This window comes from Carya illinoinensis, chromosome 13, assembly GCF_018687715.1.
Source record: "Carya illinoinensis cultivar Pawnee chromosome 13, C.illinoinensisPawnee_v1, whole genome shotgun sequence".
In the NCBI taxonomy this organism is placed as follows: Eukaryota; Viridiplantae; Streptophyta; class Magnoliopsida; order Fagales; family Juglandaceae; genus Carya; species Carya illinoinensis.
The window spans coordinates 24,062,947-24,081,804 of NC_056764.1; the positions used below are offsets into that span (position 1 = coordinate 24,062,947).

Here is an 18,858-nt window from a genome sequence, read left to right on the forward strand (position 1 = left end):
CATGAGAGATTTACGCTATCAAATGCATCTGCAGGTACATCTTCAAATGGATGTCCAGATGCCTCTCCAAATGCATCTTCAAATGCATTAGTATCGTCTACATCCACAGAGCTTGTAAGGGATTTTCTTCAGAGGAGATTTACAAGTGCTCAACTGCACAATCTCGACTCCCTAGGATTCTTCTTTCGCTCGAGTCCATAAGTCCGCACTCATGTACACCTTGAGCAAACTAAGTTTCGCTCGAGCCACAGCCAAGCAAACAATCTGCCTGGTGCCTTTACAGCTTTCAAAACCAAGCTCCACAATTATACAATCACACCAATCTCCAACTTGGAGACTGTTTCTCAACATGCTAGCCTCTATCTCCAGCATGATCCCTTATCATCTCTACGATTTTACAGCTCATGTCTTTAAGTTAGAAGACTAACTAAAGTGATGCATAACTTTAGCTCATCACATACAGTGCCCTTAATCAACACATCTATATATAGGGCAACACATCTCCCATTACACTGGGAATCAATGGTCTTGCACAGACCTTGATACATATCAGAGAGAACTTGTTGCTGAGGTCTTCATCTCTAATTTGGGTGACTGACTCCTCATCTTGCTGCTAACATATCCTATCTTCAGTCGATGTGCCCATCTTGTGTGCAGTCTCTGCTAACTTCGACCTGCATAATCTCCATTCTTGCAAGATTTTTTTTTCATACTGTAGTTCACTACCTTCATTTAGCAGGATGTAGTTTAAGGTAGTAACCATCATGGAGGTCTGATCGTCTTGGCAATCATGCAATCATCAACTTTAGGTGTAGATATCCCTAGAACATCTGACGTTCTGTTCCCATCTCTCACACATTTGCTTCATGTCGTGGTCTAGAGAGATTTCATTAGGTTTAGATGAGGAAAAGTAAAACTGAGTTCCTTTTACTTCATCATCTAATTCACACGACCATTACCACGAGCCAAGACCAATGAATCATTCGTGACCTTCCATGCCTTTTTGAGAAAACACTACTAAATGACTATTGTCTTCAAACTATCTTTAACAGCATTGTGCATTGCAAGAAATGCAACACCATGTATTTCTTCAGTCACCATATTCACAACATCATTCTTAGTTTTCTCTTGATTTTAGCAGTCTCTCATAGCCTGTCTTGCAATAATTTCTAGTAAGTTATCTGTTGTCCAGATCTTGACTTGCCTCTGCCCTTGCTACCAACATTCAAGACCAACAAACTCGAGATCTTGCCAGAATCTCTTCTACGCACCTCTTCATCTAGGATAAGATCTTTTCCATTAAGAAACTTCAACTTTGTCTTCTTTGCAGAATAATTCATAGCCATTCTCATAACCTGCATTTTTGACCATAACGCCAAATACTATTAGGCAACAATAGTACCTTCTGCATTTTCTGAAGTTGAACTGTTTCTTCATCTGCATTTTGTTATTTGCTACTGGCTTTTCAAAGAAAGCCACAATGAGATCCGTTGCAGTTCTCCTTTTAATAACATTATGCTTCATGAGTTGTATGACTGCCAAAACCTACTGATATAACAAATTAATCAGCATCGTCCAATGATCTGAAGTTTGCTCCTCAAACTTCACGATCCCAACTGGCTTAAATCAAGCCCAAACGAACTGAGTCCGACAATATTGGACTCTAACTGTCTGACATGAAGACCAAAACCAATGAGTCTGGCACGACTCCAACTGGCTGGCTGAGATCAAGTCCAAAACAAATGAGTCCGTCATGACTCCAACTGGTTGAGATCAATCCCAAAACAAATGAGTCCGTCATGACTCAAACTGACTGAGATCAAGCAAAAAAAAAAATGAGTCCGTCATGACTCCAACTGGCTGAGATCAAGCCTAAAACAAATTAGTCCATCATGACACTAACTGGCTAAGATCAAGCCCAAAACAAATGAGTCTGTCATGACTCCAACTGGCTGCGATCAAGCCAAAAACAAATGAGTCCGTCTGGATGCCAACTGGCTAAGATTAAGCCCACAACTGATCTGAAGTATGAACGATGTAGATCATTAGCACCGATGGCGAATCTCAACATTTCCACCATACGGGATGAGTCCGGAATGATCCAAATAGTTTGTCAGTACTATTCGATCATCGCAATTGAACTCCAAATGGCATAGATCAAGCCCAAAATGATCTGCAATTCTGAACAGTTCAGATCGAAGGTACTGATGGTGAATCTCAACATTCTCACCGTATGGATGAGTCCGGAATTATCCAAGCATGTCACCACTATTTGATCATCGCAATTAGACTCCAAATGGCATAGATCAAGCCCAAAATGATCTACAACTCACGGACAATTCAGATCGACAGTACCGATGGCGAGTCTCAACATTCCCATCATACAGATGAGTCTGGAATGATCCAAATAGTTTGACATCACTATTTTATGATCGCAATTGGACTCCAACTGGCGTAGATCAAGCCCAAAATGATCTGCAACTCATGAACGGTTCAGGTCAAAAGTACCAATGGTGAATCTCAACATTTCCACATTACGAATGAGTCTGAAATGATCCAAATAGTTTACCAGCACTATTTGATCATCGCAATTGAACTCCAATTGGCGTAGATCTAGCTCAAAATCATCTGCAACTCTCAACAGTTCAGATCGAAAGTACCGATGGTGAATCTCAACATTCCCACCATACGGATGAGTCTGGAATGATCCAAATATTTTGTCAGCACTATTTGATCACCGCAATTGAACTCCAATTGGCGTAGATCTAGCCCAAAATGATATGTAACTCATGCATGGTTCAGATCAAAAGTACTGATGGTGAATCTTAATATTCCCACCGTATGGATGAGTCCATAACGATCCAAATAGTTAAAAAGCACCATTTGATTGTTGAAATCGGACTCCGAATGACTTAGATCTAGCCTAAAATCGATCTGCGACTTTTGTACGGTTCAGATCAATCTTATGGTATAGTAGCGAGTGGGAGAGTGTGCAGGTGCGTGTGGAAGCGTGGGAGAGTGTCCTCCACATCTCTTCTTCCTCCAACCGCGTGTGGGGGTGCGTGGAAGCGTGTTACCCACTCGTCTTCTTCCTCTGATGCGAGTGAGGCGCGTCTGTGCGGTCTCCGACTTCTAGGGGTGCATATGGGCTCCTCTAGCATCCGTTTTTTATGTCGTTTATAGCAACGGATTCGTCTTGATGCTACGAACATCATTGTGTGGTAAAAATTTGATTTTGATCAACTGGATTTTTTTGGACAGCGCGAACCAAAGCTCTGATACCAATTGTTGCACCTCTGGCCTATCCAAAAATCACACAAGATGATAGAGAAAATATTTAAGTGGTTCGGCAACTTGCCTACATCCTTTGAAGTGGAAACTTAGTATTTTCAATATGTATGTACAAAATTACAAACACTCATAAACAACTCTCTATCTCTCAAAATGGCCCTCTGTTCTGGGTTTCCCCAGAACCTAAATTTCGCCCTCAACCCTCTGTTTGATCTCTCATCGCAGTGAGGATGGTTTTAATCTTTGGCAAATAACCTCCTTTTATATGAGAAGCCATGGGAGACAAAACGTCCACACTTCTTGATCAAGAGGAAGCCTTCTTTCGGTGTAGCCACTTTGGTCAATATTTGCTGCCAGAGAATTTCGGTGGATGGGTGGGTGGCTGGAAGTTCAAATGGCATTTCACACTTGGGGGCTTTCCAACATTAGAGAAGTCCCTCCCTCCCCAAGCACAGTCAGAACCACTTGCCAGCTCTAGGTTCACCTCCGAACCTCTGTCTGTCTCTGTCTCTATCTTTGTCTGTCTGTCTGTCTCTCCCTCTCTCCCTCTCTATATCTTCGTCACCCTCTTTCGTTCAATTACTTAGACAGTTTATAAAAATTGTCATATGCAGTATTGTTCCAAACAAGGTTTCTACATATATACTAGAGAGTTATGGGTTTGGCTTTCAATAAAACACTTGCCACACATCAGATATATAGCTTTTGTTACTCTTGTAGGGATCTTCTTGTTTTGTATAATCTCTCCACTTCTGTAATCTTTCCTTTCAACCCAGAGCAATGGATATTGCTTCTCCAAATTTTGAAAATGTTGGACCTTTCACTCGTGCAAGGGAATGGCTCAAGGCCTTGCCTGTAAAGTTATGGGCTATGCCAGTCGAGTTTGCAAATAAGATGAAGAACCTTGGACAAGATGATCCTCGAAGAATAGTCCATTTGCTCAAAGTAGGAGTGGCTATCACGTTGGTTTCATTGTTCTATTATGTCCGACAGCTCTTCAACCGTTTTGGTGAAAATGGAATATGGGCAGTTTTAACCGTCGTTCTAGTCTTCGAGTTTTCAGTTGGTAAGCATGAGAGTTATATATCTACCAGAATTCTTGTCGCATTTATATGAATTTAAAAACTAAGAGAAACTAATTATTGCACAAAAAATTTCGAATTGGAGGCATGAAATTCTGATGCTGAACTCTTCCTTCCCATCATTTATAGGAGCAACATTGGGAAAAGGCCTAAACAGGATGCTGGCAACGTTGTCCGCTAGTGCGCTTGCTGTCGGAGTTGGAATCTTCGATGGGACGGGACAACCCATAGTACTTGGAATCTTAGTCTTTATAATATGTAAATACATAGTCCATTGCTGTGTTAAAATTATTATTAATATTTCCTTCACAATCATCCAAACTGGTTAATTTCATGTTTGAGACATGTGATGTGCATGCAGCTACAACGATAACATTTATGCGATTCTTTCCTGCACTGAAGGCAAGATATGATTATGGACTGATGATATTCATATTGACTTTCTGCTTGGTATCTGTATCGAGTTACCAAGATGATGATGTTCTAGGGATAGCCTATGAGAGGCTATACACAATCATCATTGGTTGCTATCATTGTATGCATCTGTGTATGCCCTGTTTGGATTGGAGAGACTCTGCAGAACCAAATGGCTAACAATTTGGAAAAGCTTGGGAATTTCTTAGAAGGTATTCTTCCAAAGCACAACTAAACAAAATTTACAGCATGTCATATATATAATACTTATAATTTTTTGTTTTCTTCGTGCTATGAATAGGCTTGGTGCCTTGTTTTACTGTTAGCATCAATTCCTGACCTATTCAAAGTTACAGGATTTGGTAGGAATACTTCAGATTGTCAGAGGAAGGGCATTCCACGGATGACAAATCATTTCTTCACGGGCATAAAAGTGTTCTGACTTCTAAAGACAAGGAAGAAACTATGGTAAGTGTGGGTACAACGTTGTCAACCTAATGTTCTTAAATATTTCACCAGCAAAGAAAAAGAAAAAAGAAAGGAGGTGTTACTTGAATTAATTTCTACCAAATGATTCAATCTTTCTGAGTTTGTATCATTCTTATTTTTTGGATTTTCAGGCCAATTTAGCGAGATGGGAACTTTGGCACTATCGTTTTGGGTTCCATCTGTTGAGTACTATGGAGTCTGGTCCACACTGCTTGAGCAGAGGCATTGGCCGCTCGAGCGAATTCAGACAGATTCGAATGCTCGATATTAGCTCGACAGTGAGCTCGACCAGGAAGCTTTCACTCGAGCGGAGGCATTGGCCGCTCGAGCGAAGTCGGACAGAGTTGAACGCTCGATGTCAGCTCGACAGTGAGCTCGAGCAGATGCGGGAAGGAAGTTTGCTCGACGCGCGCTCGACACGCCGCTCAAGCGAACATGTATTTTTAGGATTTTTCTACCATTTGAGTATATATATGATTATTATATCATATGGCCGTACTGTTGAAACACTGTGGATGTACAGTGAGAGATCCATCATTGTAGTGTGATATTCCTTAATAATAAAATCCTCTGCAACTCCCGTGGATGTAGGCAATTTGCCGAACCACGTAAATCTTGTGTCGTGTGTGATTGTCTATTGTTTTCTCGTTCCATATTTTCTTTTTCAATTCATTGTCATCATTTTTCACAACAATTGGTATCAAGAGCCAAGGTTCGGGTCTGAGAAACAACGATGGCTGGAGATGAATTTAAGTATTTTAGGTCTTTAATTACAAAGTATGTGCTTAATTAGAGATTTACATACAACTAGAAATTTAGTTAAGTTTACGTGCCTTCTTTATAGGTGATGATTGATATACGCTTGGCATTATTGTGAGAAAATTCAAAGAATGTTAAAATGTTCAGGTAAGTGGTGCTCCTATACTAGACTTTTTCTAAAACTGACTGAGATTGATTTTGTGAGAAACTTGCATATTTTGTTATGAAAACAACTTTACTTATTTTTGACACAAGTCATTGTATCTGAACTTTAAAAGCTAATATTTTATCGTAACTAGTGTAGACATGAACAATTTTTTTACACTATTTCTCTAATTCATAAAATGTGAATAGGAAATCTGAAACTTTTATCTAGATTTTTATGATATTAGATGTTGGGAACACTATTCTTTGCATTGTATTTGAAAACCTTGAAATAAGATTTTGTTTTCTATGGTTACAGGGCCTATCAAGGGTTGCTAATGCTAGGATCCTCCTAAGGCAAACTCGAAGGAAGAAAGGGTTGGGTTGCAAGTTGCCTCAATACAGACTTTAAGGGGATTTGGGGTTGCTAAGCTGAGATCGTCCTAAGACGACTCAAGAGAGGATATGGCAAGTCCCACTCTTCCTGAGGTAAACTCAAGGGGGGACTAGGGTTGCTAAGGTTGACATCATCTCGAGGTAGAATCAAGAGAGGATAGGGATGGTTGCAAGTTATCCCAAGGAAAACTTGAGTGAGGATTGGGCTGAGTTGCAAGTCATCCCAAGGCAGCCTTGAGGGAGGATCGAGGTGAGACAGGCGATCATGCTTAGAGTGGCACCTCCTTGAATCAAACATTTGCCAGTATAAATAAGCAAAGCACAAGTGTATGTACCTTGATCTTCAAGTGTTGTTCGCTATATTCTAGTGTCCTATTACTTTGGTAGCATCTTGCCTAGGTCGACTGGTCAGCTCTTAGCCTTCATCTTGACAATCCATCCATGTGTTGCCTGTACCTTAGCAAATAACTGCAACTTATAGGATTGTAAGCAGACACATTTTGTTCTTTAAACTTATCAGCCATCTAGCCAGTCTAGCCTATTGTGGATAAGTGATCTTTAAGGATGTGGGCTTCATGCCCAACAATTGCTCTTCCGTTTGTGTGCCTGATGATATAGGACAGGGCCTCCTCCCTGTCGAATCACTTTATTGCCTTGGATATATGGACTTTGTGTGGGCTAGCATCATGCTCACCTCAATCTTGCTGTGAAACCATGATCCTCATGGTTGCCCACCCTTCTCGTCAAGTAAGATGGGCTAGCTTCCTTTGTGATAGGGTATGGTGCCGGCTGATGGAACCTCAAGGGTGAGTACAAAGTTCACTCCAAGTTCTTCCTCGTTTTAGGATATAAAGTGTGCTGGTATAACATTGGGGGTGTGCATCAAGCTTACATTGAGCTTATCTTTGATAGGGGTATGAGGATTCCCACTAGTGGAACCTCGAGGGAACGCACGATGCTTGCCCTAAGTTGCTCCTAGTTTTGGGCAAGGTAGCTCACTTGAATAGCCTCAAGGGAAGTAATCATCAATCTTGCCAAAGCTTCTCTTCTATGGGGGCAAAAATTCCCTATGGTAAAAGCTCAAGGGCGAGCACAATGTTCACTCAAGCTGTTCCTCGATTTTAGGTGTGGTAGCCTAATTGTATAACCATGGAAGGTAGGGGGCTCTTCATTGATGGGAGAGTTTCTTGCTGATGGAACCTTAGGGAGAGCAAATTGAGCTACTCTTCATTGGGGGACAAACATAGTTCTCGCTCCCAAGTTGTTCCTCACTTTTCAGTGAGGTGGCCCAATGGTGGAACCTTGGGGGCAAGCACGGAATTCACCTTGAACTTCTCCATTGTGGCTAGCGAGGATGCAAGCCCATGTGCTCTTCCATGTGGTGGCCGAGATGGCAAGTATTGTTGATTCCACGATGCTCGTCCCAGCACTTAGTTCTTTGTGTTGCTGGTTGCCATGCCTGGAAACACCCTTTCTAGAGAGGGACCTCAAGAGGTGTGCTCTAAACCTCTGCCCATATATGAGTGGATATGTGGTGGGAAAACATACCCACTAAAGGAACCTCTGGGGCTAGGATGCCTGCGACTGAAACTTCTATGTGATCATGAAGCTTGTCCCATGCTCTTCCTTGTTGTGGGCAAGGATTCCATCCAGGCTATAGAAGAAACTTGTTGAGATGGTGATGTTTTAGGCATGCATGTAAAATGAAAGGGTCCCTGTATGCATATAAGATGGGTCCCTTCCCAACTTGTGTGTGATGTGCAAGGCTTGTGCACGAAAGTACAATGGTGAGCTCCTTGCCTACCCATTACGTTTCCAATATCAGACGATGCTCATCTAATGTGCTCGTCAATTCCAACATTAAATTATGAAATAAATGTGATGAGGAACTTATATTTGTAGTTGGTGGCTTTATTGGAGAGTTTCGTTCGTTGGTCAGAGTCAATTTCTTTCTCTCCCATTGTCATTCTTCTTGTAGGATTACAGTATTGATTCCGAAGGTCCCAAAAATCTAGTTGAGAAATTTCCAGAAAGGAGCTCTACCTACGTGATAATTCATCATTCTAAATTTAATTTATGATTAGTCCAATTTTATTCTGGAATATAAGGGGGCTGGGTACTTCTCATATGCGATTGAAAAAGCTTATTAACAAGTATAAACCTAATATTTTAGCCCTGGCTACGGCTTTTTTGTTGGAGGGTAGAATTCCAAGTTTTTTCAGTAAATTTAAATGTGATATGTTTATTACGAATAAAACTAATGGAGATAAGATTTGGTTGTTGTGGAACTTGGGAGTTACAATGTCTTGGCTGGCTAGTTCTAATCAATTTGTGACTTTGAAAGTGGAGGAGAATGGTCAGGTTTTTGTTCTCACTATTGTGTATGCCAAGTGTAGTCCGCTTGAGATGGAATCCCTCTTGCATGATTTGGAGGCTATTGTAACAGGTAATCTGCCATGGGTCCTTTGTGGTGACTTCAATATTGTCAAAGATGATTCGGAAAGAAGAGGTGGGCATCCTTGTCTATTTGCTGCAATGTTCGACTTTAATTTGTGTACTCAGAATTGCAACTTGCTAGAAATGAGTTTTAAAGGACCAAGAATGACTTGGTGCAATGGACAAGGCAGATTGGCAAGGAGCTCGGCAAGGTTAGATCACTGCTTTCTTGATTCTAACTTTCTTAACTGTTTTCCAAATGTTTTTTTACCAAGTTCTAGCTCACACTATATCGGATCACTCCACTTTGGTTATTTAGATGGGAGAGGACTTGTACAAGTATGATCCTAGTCCTTTTTGTTTTCAGTTTATCTGAACTGATCAAGCTGATTTTCTTAACATTGTGGAGAGAGTATGGAAGCATTGGAACTTCAAACTGAAAAGGGTTAAGGTGGGCATTAAAACAGTGAAACGAGTGGGTTTTTGGGAGAACTAATGTCATCATCCAAGAATTAGAAAAACGTATGAAACTAGTCTTCAAAACTGTTTTAATGTTGAGGGTGACAATGATCTGATGGTCTCTAGATTGGAACTTCATACTTGGTTGGGTAGAGAGGACATGGATTTATCTCATTTGGCTAAGAAGAATTGGTTGAAAGATGGGACCAGAATTCTAAATTCTTCCACGCTATTCTAAATGCTAAAAAGCATAATAGGGTTAGTGAGATGTGTTTGGTCAATGGTACTACTTTAAATGCTTCTGTTGACATTCATAAAGTTGCAGTTGATGTTTTTCAAATCTTTTTGGGGCAGAGTGGTAATCGGGATTTGCCTAACTTAAGTACCTCAATCTCCTATATTATCTCTATGGAAGAGAATTCTTTGATCTATAAAACCCCTACTATTGAGGAAATTAAGGATGCTTTATTCAGTATTCCCATCGATAGTAGTCCTAGTCTGAATGGTTTTGGCTCGTTTTTTTTTTTCGTGTTTGTTGGGATTTTGTTAAGGAATAACTTCTGGATGCTATTTCTGAGTTTTTTCAAATGAAATCCCTTCTTTGATTTTTTACAGCCTGTTATATTGTTATATTCCTAAGCTGGATAAGCATACAAGATTTGATAAATTAAGACCTATCAGTCTATGTTCAGTAGTTTACAAGATTTGTGCAAAGATTATTATTTTTCGTATGACTGGTATGTTATCTAAGATGATTTCTCAAGAGGAGGGGGCCTTTCTTCCTGGTTGTAGCATCTTTGAAAATATTAGTCCTACCCAGGAAATGACTCACTCTACTAATAAAAAGTCTATAGGGGGTAATGTGTTAATTAAACTTGATATGTTGAAGGTCTATGATAGAATTGATTGGAATTTTCTTCTTCATGTCTTGGGTGCTTTTAGTTTTTTGGATCATGTCTGTGCCTTGATGAGGTCTTGCATCTGTATGCCCTAGTACTCTATCATGATGAATGACACTCCAATGGGTTTCTTTAAAGGTGAACATGGGCTGAGGCAAGGTGACCCGCTTTTAAAGCATTATCATGCAATAGGTCCTATCTCATCGCTTAAAGCACTTCTTTCACATTGGAAAAATTGGACCTTTGTTTCCCATCTTATGTATGCTGATGACATTGTTATTTTTGCTAATGGTGGGAAAAGGTCACTGAGAGGTTTGATGCAAGTGTTGAATCTTTATGAAGAATGGTCGGGTCAAGTTCTTAGCAAAGAAAAAAGTGCCATTTATTTTTCTAAACATATTTCAGTTGCAAGAAAGAGATCACTTATTCGAGTTACTGGTTTCTCTCAAGGCTCATTTTCATTTAAGTATTAGGGTGTGCCCATTATGATTGATAGATTGAAGGCTTCAGATTTTGGTAATTTGCTTGGAAAAGTCAAAAAGAAAATTGCCGGATGGAAGATGAAAATGCTTTCTGTAGGTGGTAGAACTATTCCTCTCTGCCATGTTCTTTTGAGTATGGAAACTCATCTCCTCACGGTCTTACATGTCCCCAAATTAGTGCTTAAAGAGTTGAACAAACTCCTTAGCTCTTTCTTTTGGGGTGATTTTGAGGGGAAAGGCAAAAGCAAATGGGTGGGTTGGAATAAGATTTGCAAATTGAAGAAGATGGATTAGGTATCTGGGTTTTGAAGGCACTTAAAGGGCTTTACATTTAAAACTTGCTTGGCGATTGAGTTCGAGTAACTCTTTGTTGGCGAACTTCTTCAGAAGTAAGTATGTGTGGGATAATCATTTATCTTTATTGGAACTGAATAAGGGTACCCGGTTTTGGAAGATGATTGTCCAAAGTATTCCAGATGTTTTAAATAATTCTAAATAGATTGTTTGTGAGGTTAACCTCTCTTTTTGGTATGATAAGTGGGAGGATGGGGGTCCTCTTAATATGTAATTCCCAATGATTCACCAACCTTTGCTTAAAATTAAAGAGTTACGCATGGATAATGGTTGGAATACTTGTTGTTTAGAATGGCTTGTTGGACTTGATAAAGCTATTGAGTTTTATCAGTTTTTGGCAAGGCCTAAAGAGGGGCAGGATGTGTTAATTTGAATGAAAGAGAATGTTGGAAAGTTTACCACAAAAAGTTCTTGGGAGTGTAATAGAGTTCGGGAGTTTCCTTTAACCTGGGCTCACTGGATTTGGCATAATCTTATCCCTAAGCAAATTTTTGTTATGATGTGGAAGGCCACTAACTGTGTTGTTCTGGACATACTAAAGATCTCAATCATATTTTTTGTAATGGCGACTTTGTTAGGCAAGTTTGGAGGATGGCCTCGGTTCAATTTGGTGTTTATATGGGTGTTTTCCATACTTGGCAGGAGCAAGTTAATATCTGGTTTTGTCGTGAGTAAGCCATCTTAGGCTTGGACTATTTTTGGACTTACACGTCCATTGTCTCTTGGAAACTATTGGAACAGAGGTGTAGAGCTAGGTATGATGGCAAGATGGACTCGGTTCAGTCGATTTGGCATGCTATCAAGTTATGGATCCATAGACTCATGTAATTGGGTTTAAAGTCTTTAAAAATCCCAGAAAGGATATTTGTTATATTGAACAGGCTAGATATTCCGGTGTTAGTTCCTAAAGCTAAGAAGGTCTCAGTGGTTAAGTGGATTCCTCCCACTCAGAATTGGGTCAAGCTTAATACGGACAACAGTAGCTTGGGTAAGCCTGGGCCTGCCAGTGCTGTAATGCTGGTTGTCAAATGTGTGTCACTTACTATATTTTTTTTAGGTCAGAGATCTAATAACTTTGCTGAATTGAGGGGTTTGTTGGAAGGGGTTAGAAGGTGTTGTCAACTTGGTTTTTATTAGTGGAAATTGAAACTGATTCTCAAATTCTCTACAATTGCTCCAATGGGGTTTCTTTGGTCTTCACATTATTTGAAGCTCTTTGGTCTTTGCAACATGGAAAACGCATTAATAGTTTGGTCAGATGATCCTCTTCTCTCATCGGATGGTTCACGGTGGTGATCTAGTTGGAAGCCGATTCTCTTTCTAGCCTATCTCAAGGGGATTGAAGAGAAGATCATTACGGTAAAAAGATTACTAAATTTGAAATTTTCATGTACGAGGTATGTTCTAGTCTCTATAATTTATGACCTTGTTCAAAGAATTACGTAAACTTGAACTTTTTGATCCTATAATTTCGCTACACATATGGTCTGGTAGATACGATATTTTGTTGGTCATCCATACTTAAAATCATAATAAACAAACAGGAATACCATCACGAACCAACAAAAATAGATAACCACACCATCCTACAGAAACAACTCCAACCTACCACAAAACTATCGTAGGATACCTTTCAATGACACATTCATATCTCTATAAATCAAATTATGAAGGTCCGAAAGAAAATGCACCAGTAAAACCAAAATACACGAACTAAACAAATTTGAACTCAAGATACATAATTCAAAAATTCTGCTTATTTCATGGTACAATAGAGGACAACAATAGCAGTTAGTTAATCCACCACAAAGTAAACAAAAAGAATTGCAAATGTTGACAACAAAGTAAAGTTTTGAATACCGTTCCAGTAGCCGTTTCGGTTAAGACACTAGAACAAAATATTTCAATACCGGTAACGTTTTAGGATTAATTTTTTTTTTTTTGAGAAAATGGGAACTTCATATTAGGACTATGAGTGAAGAAGGTTACAAACACACTGAGGATAATCCTCTAACAAAACAGACTCCACACCAAGCTCCAAAGAGCTTTTAGCTAGGGAGTGAGCCATCACATTGGCCTGCCTTGGTACATGTCTAAAAGACCAAGATTGGTAGGAAAGCAAAAATTTCTTAATATCAAGGAAGATCATGCCTGCAGAGCTCCAATCCTCAGCACCACTGTTAATCCCACTGACCACTAGCTTAGAGTCCCCCTCAAAAATGACATTATGAAGGCCAATCTCTAGACCCAACTGCACAGCTCGCAGTGCAGCCAAAGCCTCTCCCAGCAGAGGATCAGGGAAGGAGTTTTTAGGACTTCTAAGTGTTGCTGTGACTAGGCCATTCCAGTCTCTGACTACCACACCAATTCCCACCATGCATTTCACCCTGTCAATGGCTGCATCCCAGTTTACTTTGTAGGAACCTGTAGGAGGCCTGCACCACCCGACTGGTCCCCGAGTTGGGAAAGGCAATTGCTCCTTTGTTTGACTGTTGAACTCTTCCAGTTCACTCCTTCTTGAGGTGACAGACTTGGAGACTTGCAGAGGGGAGCTGAAGCTAGATTCAAAAACAAACTTATTTCTCCTGTACCACAATTCCAATGCTGTAAGAGCCAGCTCCATATGTTCCTCAGCAGGGAGAATAGAGAGCTGGCCTGCAAGTAGTTCATGGTATGGTAGTTCCTCTGATCTGCACTTTTGGAGTCTTCTTGAGCCATAGCTCCAAACATCCTGGGCTGTCGTGCATGACCATAGAGCATGAGCTGTGGTCTCTGGAAAGGAGTGACATATGGGACATAAAGGAGATTCAACAATCCTCCTTCTAAACAAGTTTGCTTTGGTGGGAAGGATGTCCTTTGCTGCTCTTCACAAAAACACTTTGACTTTATTTGGCACTTTAAGCTTCCACAATTGCTTCCATAGGGCCCCCTGGTTAGATGGTTGTGAGCCCTGCCCAAGCCTACTTTCATTCATGGAAACCTGGAGGTGGTATGCTGATTTTACTAAGAACAAGCCATTTGTGGTGCATCTCCAGGTTAGTTTATCACTGCTACTGCACGGGCTGACATGTAGCTTGGATATGACTGCTGCTTCCTCAAGAGTGAAGACCTCTTGTATGAGAGCCAGATTCCAGGAGTGAGTATCTTGATCTATTAGAGAGTTTACAGTAGCTCCTGAACTGAGGATCTTGAGAGGAGATTGGACCTTGAAAGAGGTAGGGGTAGGCAGCCATCGGTCTGACCAGATCTTCACTGAATTACCATTTCCAATCTTCCAGATGAGACCTTCATCCAACAAAGCCCTGGCTGCTGCTATGCTCTTCCATACAAAGGAATCACTCCCTCTGACTTTAGCCGATAGAAAGTCACCAGAGTGAAAGTATTTGGCTTTGAGAACCTTAGAGGCAAGGGATTGGGTGTTGGTGAGAAGCCTCCACCCTTGCTTGGCTAGCATGGCTTTATCGAAGTCTTCAAAATCTCTAAAACCCAGGCCTCCAACTTGCTTGCCCTTACCAATTCCTTTCCAACTAATCCAGTGCATTTTGGACTTTTGGTTGTTAATCCCCCACCAGAAGGATTGCATCAGCTTATTTATGTTTCTTAGGATTCCTTTGGGAATTAGGAAGATTCCCATGCAATATGTGGGAATGGATTGAATGACTGACTTTAGCAAGACTTCTTTCCTTGTTGAGGACAAGAGATTTGTTTTCCAATTGCTCATCTGATTTCTGATTCTGTCCAATATAGGATTAAAAGCTCTGCTCTTGTTTTTTCCAATAGAAGAGGTAGGCCTAAGTACTTCTCAAAGGGACCCGATGCCTTCATACCAGCCATGTTTAGAATAGAAGATTGGGCCTCTTGGCTTGTGTTCTTGCTGAAGTAGATTGAAGACTTCTCCAGGTTGAGCCTCTGACCAGAGCTTGCTTCATAAGAATTGAGTATGAGCTGAAGTTGGGTCCATTCCTGTTGATGTGCCTTGCAGAAGACCATACTATCGTCTGCAAAAAATAAGTGGTTGACTGTTATAGAGCCTCTTGAAAGAGGGAAACTCGAGATACAGCCTTGCTGTTCAGCCAAATTCAGAGCCAATGAGAGAACTTCTGAGCACAGAATAAACAAATATGGGGAAAGGGGGTCTCCTTGTCGTATTCCTCTTGATGGTTTGAAAGAGGGTTGAGGGATGCCATTAAGCAGGATTGAGTAAGACACTGTTCCTATACATTGCATGATCAGATCAATCCACTCTCTATCAAAACCCATATGCTGGAGCACTTTGTGAATGAAAGGCCACTCTAGTCTATCATAGGCCTTGCTCATATCAAGCTTGAGGGCCATGTAAGCTTCCCTACCATTCTTTCTTCTGTTTTGCATTGAGTGTAGGAGTTTATAAGCAACTATAGTATTGTCTGAAATCATTCTTCCTGGCACAAATGCACTTTGTGTGTCAGATATTATCTTTGGCAAGATGGTCTTCAACTTGTTTGCAAGAACCTTTGCTATGATCTTGTAATACACATTACAGAGGCTAATTGGCCTGTAGTCACTGACCTTCATAGGGGAATTCTTCTTTGGAATGAGGGTTATAAAGGTGTGATTGATAGCTTGAAAGCCAGCCTTTGTGTTAAGGTGCTCTAATACTGCATCTGTTACATCTTTGCCTACCGTGATCCAGTGGCTTCGAAAGAAAATTGCTGGAAATCCATCTGGACCAGGTGAGCCCAGTGGATTCATATTATGTATAGCCAGCTCGATCTCCTCCCTGGTGTATGCCTTAGTGAGAGACAGGTTCATTTCAGAGGTGACCGTGGGATTGAGGACATCCAAAATGGAGTTGGAAACATTGAGGTTGGAGGATGTGAAAAGGTCCATAAATACAGCTTGGAATTCAGACCCTATGTCCTCAGGGGATGTCAAAACCTGGCCCTCCTCTGTGTGAAGTTTCTGAATTATATTCTCTGTTTTCTAACCGAGGCACACTTGTGAAAGTATTTGGTATTCCTGTCACCATCTTGGAGCCACCTTTGTTTGGCTCTTTGCCTCCATTTCAGGTCAGTCTGCTCTAGTGAGGAGTTCAACTCCTTTTGTAAGGATTTGATTTGATCATTATCCAGGCCAGTATTGGCAGCTTGCAGGGATCTCAAAAGTTCATTCTTATGGGTCCTTTCCTGCTAGTGAGCATTTCTGCTGATGTTACTCCACTCTCTTAATTGGAATCTGCATCTCTCAAGACTTCTTCTAGTGACATCTACCCTTGAACCTGTTTGTAGGGATCCCTGCCAGGCCCTCTTAATCACTGCCAGGCACTCATCTTGCTTAGCCCAAGAGGCCTCATACCTGAAGACTTTCCTATGGGTGCGAGGGATAGGGTCTGTAACCCTGCTTGAGATGTGGAGAGGGTTGTGATTAGAGCATATTGAAGGTAGAATGGTGACTAGGTTTAAATCAAAATAATCATGCCATGCACAGTTTACTAGTTCCTTGTCCAATCTTTCCTTGGTAAAGCTGGTCCCCTCTCGGTTGTTGCTCCAAGTATAATGAGAGCCCACATAACCAATGTCACCAAGATTGCAAAAAGCAAGGGACTGTCTGAATTTTTCCATCTGTCTAAAAGATCTGGGCAGGCCACCCCACTTATCACCATGGGAAGTAATCTCATTAAAGTCTCCCATACACATCCAGGGGGTGAATATGTCAGGTTTAAGATGTCTAAGAAGGGCCCAACTTTCCTTTCTCTTTGCTGCTATAGGGTGACCATAAAAACCAGTAACCATGAAGAGAATTGGGAAGTTAGAGAATTGAACTTGCAGGGATATATGCCTGAGGGAGTATGAGACCAGATTGGCTTGTGTTTGATGTTTCCAAAAGAATGCTAATCCTCCACTTCGACCAATGCAGTCCACAACAAAACTACAGTCAAAGCCTAGCTTATTTTTGATGGTTTCTACTTTCTCTCTCCTGCATTTGGTTTCCATAAGGAACACCAAAGATGGGGACTTATCTCTCACTAAACTGTGGAGCTCCCTAACTGTCTGAGGGTTCCCAAGCCCTCGGCAGTTCCAGCACAGGGCATTCATGGGGATGGGCAGGGCTGTCTAACAGCCTCTGCCTTGTTACTATGTTTGAGTCTTTTTGAGGATCTCGTGGGCTTTGAAAACAGGAAAAAATGTGAGAGATAAGTCGGACAAACAAAAATTTGTACAAGACGGACAAACAAACAAACAAAAGTAGGTACCATTACTTTAGCCAGAAGGGCGACTGCTGTAGCACATTATAAGTCATAGGTGCTAAGAGTCCCACTAGTCAAACTCTTAGGGGTTCTTTAATTTAAGGTATTGGAATGTTGCAAAGACAGCAGTACACGAAAACTTGTTCTCCTAAAACAGTAATATATTAGTTTCCATGCAAAAGTTTTTGATCTATATATACAGTGATGGCTTTGCCTCTCTGATCTAGTTCCATCTCCGCAACTCATCTTCTTCACAACACAATAAACATAAGTTGTTGTCTTTACTCTGTTGTTTAAAAGACCTCTCCCTCGGACCCTCTCTATCAGACGAGTACAACCAGTCGTGTAAATGAGTTCTGAAATTCAACAAAATGAATTAGTTTCCGTTAGTGGGTGAGGGAGGTTGAAGGCCTTTCCTGGAAGGTTAGGCAGCAAGGTAGTCGAAGCTGCGAGGAAGATAAAAAAAACAATGGACAAGATGAGCCGAGAAGGATTATTCATTCCCTGAAAGCTGGACTAGATATCACGTTGGTCTCGTTGATCTACTACGTTGAATCTCTTTATGAAGGTTTTGGCGGCTCTGCAATGTGGGCAATTTTGACCGTTATTGTCGTGTTGGAATTCTCCGCCGGTTCATTTTGTTTTGTTTTTTTTTAACCTTTTCAGCTAACTAACGACTGCCTATCTGAATTGCTGGAAAGTTTGATGGATATCGACAATGTTTTTTTGATGTTCCGTAACACAGGAGCAACACTTGGAAGAGGTTTAAACAGAGGATTGGCGACATTCATAGTTGGGGCTCTTGGATTCGGTGCCCATTACCTTGCAAGTCGTTCTGGGGACAAAGTTGAGTCCATACTCCTTGGGCTCTGTCTTCCTTATTGGTTAGAAACTCACAACAGGAAACTCAAACCTCCTACTTTCTAACAAGCTAATAGCGTATCAAATTTTAAACTTTTGTTGGAATTATACCTGAATTTGGTGTAATTGGTGATGATTTTCAGCTGGGGTGGTGACATTCATATGGTTTTTCCCTCAAATGAAGGCGAGATATGACTATGGGCTCCTTATATTTATGCTGACAGTTTGTTTGGTATCAATATCCGGCTATCAAGAAGAAGACCTGTTAGATGTGGCACATAGAAGAGTGTCTGCAATCTTATTGGTAGCTTCACATCAGTATTTGTTTGCATTTGCATTTGCCCTGTTTGGGCTGGTGATGATCTTCACAATCTGGTTGCCTCTAACATTGAAAATCTCGGGAGCTTCTTGCAAGGTAGGTTTTTGCCAAATTTGTGACAAGAAATGAAAAACTGTAACCATTTTCCATCTTGTGAATGTAACTGGCAACAGCAAATTGCAGGTTTTGGGATCGAGTACTTCAAAATATCAGGGGAGGTTGGAGATGTTAAATATTTTAACATGAA

At 40.8% G+C, this 18,858-nt stretch overlaps 1 pseudogene; it reads left to right on the forward strand.

Annotated features, from left to right (window-relative positions):
- Window positions 1–4,071: 4,071 nt before the first annotated feature.
- Window positions 4,072–18,858, forward strand: part of LOC122291057 — a 38,976-nt pseudogene continuing 24,189 nt past the window's right edge.